Raw genomic sequence first — 4,042 nt, 5'->3', positions numbered from 1 at the left:
GGAAGCTGCGAGTTTTTGAATATCTTTTTAAAAAAACTTAAAATTTAAGATAATAAAAAAGAAAATTAAGAAAAACAATAAGTTTTACTTACTGCGCATAAGCTGCAAGTAAATAGAACTCATAAAATAAGTTTAAAGTGTAGAGAAAACATGGAAAAATTACAGAACAATGAAAAAAGGGGAAAAGAAAAGTAATAATAAAAAATAAAAAACTTTTTCTTGAGTGCTCCTCACACTATTGTATTGATATATATTGCTTTGGCAATATTGATACAATATTAGAAAGCACACCTTTTTGCGGATATAATCATGTGATGAAATTTCCCGGATTTCCTTTTTATTTCCCGGATTTTTATTAATTTTTTTCCATTTTTTGGATTTTTTTCTGGTTTTTTATATTTTAATTATTATTTTTCTTTTTCCATTGTTCTGTAATTTTTCCATGTTTTCTCTACATTTTGAACTTATATAATACATGTATATAGTTCTTAGATAAGCTTGAAATTAAAATCAAATTAGAAAATTAGTAACGCCTCTAAATATAAACTTATTCCCAATTTTAAAGGGTTTTCCTGGGCTATTAAGCCACCCACAAAGCAACTTTTCGAATTTGCCACGTGCCTTGGAACTTGACATTTGAAAATAAACAAGTGCGGTTACTACCTTCCTTCGTTCTACTAAAAAAATCCACGATCCGAGCCAGAAAATCTTCGAGGATCTTAACTCCTGATGAATATTTCCCTGCAGTTACGCGCCTTTTCATTGCAGGATTATAGAAACGGCAATTTGTTTGTTTTTCAAAAGCACTTGTCGCGTTCCAATGTTAATAACAAAATAAAAAGGTTGATAGCGGGGGGCCTCAGAGAAATTTTGTCATCTCTTCATCTGATTGACTTCTTACTTCCGTTTTAATAGATCCACATTGCGCAAACGTGAAGTGATTGCTGTACAATCGAGATTGCTCACTGCAGTGGTGGCTAATTTAAGCGAAAGAAATGAAGTAACTGGAGAGGTTTGTAAAATCTCTCTTTATTAATACTTATCAACACACATATAGCTTACCATCCTTTTTACATCTCTCCTAGTAATCACTGTCTAAAGCGTATTTTGAAATAAGAAAAAAAAATTATACTGTTTTTTTTTTTAAGATTGGTTAAAATAAAAGCTCACAATTTATGAAAAAAATTTACCTGATTGTATTACAAAAAGATACAGGTATTGTTTCAAAGGAAGAAATAAGTTTATTTTAATTAAAAAAATTAACTTAAATACAGACTTATACGGCAATAATTATATTGCTAAATATATTTGTATTATTAGTATAATATTAATTACCTATTTTATTATGCAAACACAAATTTTCTACGATGCTAACACCAAAATAGTAAAAAGAATTTATTCAATACATTAATGTTACTCAAGAAAATGTTTTTATTTTAGCCATATAGTATATGAAGTTCAAAAATTGGCATAACTTGTACTTTTATATCGATCCCTAAGCATGTTACCTCATTCTGGTGTTTTCTACACTAGGGAACGCTGCAAGCTCCATACCGCCTATTTTTTCAGGTTACTGTTTCCGGTGTATTTTAAAGCCACAACGTGATCATTGTGTTTTGAGATTCTTGCAAACGTGGCATTTGATTACCTATTACTTGTGTTTACAATGCTAACAATACTTGTGTTTACAATGCTAACGGTGCTAACACTAACGTAAGATTGTGCACAGCTTGTAACAAGAAGAAACAGTAATAAACAAATGGAAAGAGGCCGAATCAGGACTGCCAAAAAAGCGAGTTATTCAAAATCTAGCAGCCATGTCACCTTTTTTAACAATATATCTATAAATAACTAAAACAAATTTTCACTTCAAACTCACCAGAATTACTTAATAGCATTAATATCTTTTGAAATACGGCAGATTTGAGCTCAGAAATCATCTAATTTACTTCTTTTATTGAAAACAAAATTATCCGTTTGAAAATATCGCCTCGCAGAATAAGCTGTAGTAAGCAGTTGCAAACTTTCTAACCGAAACGAGAGCAGGTATTGAGCTCGAGATTGTTATTGTTTACATTTATAATGAAAACACCATCCATTAAGGCCTGTTTACACGGTCCAAGTTCTTGAATCCGAGAAATTGGAGTTCTCGAATGTCACTGATTCGTCGAAAGAAAAACTTGCACATGCGCATTGTGCATATTCAACATTATAAAATAATACATATGTAAGTTTAAAATTACTAAATAAATTCAAATAAAATCATAATAACACAAATAAACAGCAACAGATCAATTTATTTGGACTAAAATATATGAAAACAGACAACAAAATGACATAATTTGCTGCCTGCTTGTTGACGTCGCAAAACCTAAGCCGCTGATTGGTTAAGGGAGAAAAAACTTGGACGGAAAGTAGAACATACTTTACTATCGTCCAAGAAGTTGGGCCAAGTACTTGGATGATTGTTTACGCACAATCCCAGCTCAAAGCAAAACAAGTTTCCATCAATATCAATCAATCTCTGTCCAAGAAATTGGATCGTCTAAACAGGCCTTTATTGCCACGTATTGAGAGATTTTTCAGACTTACTTGGTATTCCGTAGTCTGCTCATGCTCGCATATGTAATTTCTACCTAATGGGTAGTTGCCACTAAACACCCTCTTTTCTCAAAAGAGTTTCTACAGAACACGAGCGATTAAATTTCACAGTTTGTAGGGTCACGCTATTGGTCGAATTGTATCATCGACGCTCGCGATTGTATCGACTGGCTGAAAAATTTTGCCTTTAAACAACTTTTTTTTTTTTTAGATTTTTTAAATTTCTATTTGATAATTTATAATTGATTTAATTACAGTCTCAAGATATATTACATTATTTTCAAACATGCTACTAAGTGCAATATTTCAAAAAAATTAATTTAAATAAAGGAAATTGCTGTTCAATAGAAAACAATAATGCAATTTACTGATTTTTAAAAAGTCACTGATGGCAGGAAAAATAATAACAGTGCTACTTAGATGCTGCGACTGTAGACGGTATTTTGTTTAGTCCTGTTTACAAATGTTATTATGTATAAATGCATACAACTAAATAAATATTTCTTAGGTATCCGACTACCTTCGGGACAAAATTTTTGAAAAATAAATATTTTTCACAACATTATTGCAATTTATATTGTATATTAATTTAAATAAACATATTTAATAGAGAAAATTTTAATATACAGGAAATTTTTTGTTTAAAGAGTACTTTTTAGATAATTTTAATGAAAATAACTCATTAACGGAAAACACTCTACACAAAAAACTATTGTACATGCAGCTATCAAACTTTTTGAGCCGTTTCGTATAACCCTCTGAAGTGTTATGAACCTCAACTTAAATGATAGCATGAAATTAAAAAAATTTATGGAGTGTTAAGCATATTTTTCCATTTTTTTTCACATTTTCTTCACATTATCTACTGCAAAATATCTCATAAAACAAAAAATAATACAGTTATCTGAATTCTGGAGGTCTGTTACATAACCACCAATACAAGAAACAATCTCTGAAAGTTTGAAGACAAATTTATTATAATTAGTTGAGTTATCTTGTTTTCCGTAGACAAAAAACAGCAAAATTGTCATTTTGAGAAAAACACAATTAAAGTTTATAATTACATTTTTTCTAAAAACTATGAATGTTTGTCAGTAGGAAGTTATTATATTTTATAGGGGGCACATTCCTTCACACATTTTCTTAGTTTTATTTAACGTAGCGATATTTTAACGTATTATTTAGCGATATTTTAAAGTATTTAGTGAATAACATCAAAAGTCTACTACTTATAAAGCATTTAACACAGGAACAATTTTTTATTAAACAACCATCTTACTGTATTTTCACACTTTAATATATATGTCTAAATATAGTTTTTATTAATAATTAGAAGTAAAAAATATTTTTTATAATATTTATAATAGCTCAAATCTAGAATTTTCTTCTAAATGCAATTTGTTATCATAGCAAACCGGACAACATAATGAAGCTAATATCA

The sequence above is a fragment of the Parasteatoda tepidariorum genome, chromosome 4 (genome assembly GCF_043381705.1).
Source record: "Parasteatoda tepidariorum isolate YZ-2023 chromosome 4, CAS_Ptep_4.0, whole genome shotgun sequence".
NCBI classification, from domain to species: Eukaryota; Metazoa; Arthropoda; class Arachnida; order Araneae; family Theridiidae; genus Parasteatoda; species Parasteatoda tepidariorum.
This window is presented reverse-complemented; position numbering follows the sequence as displayed.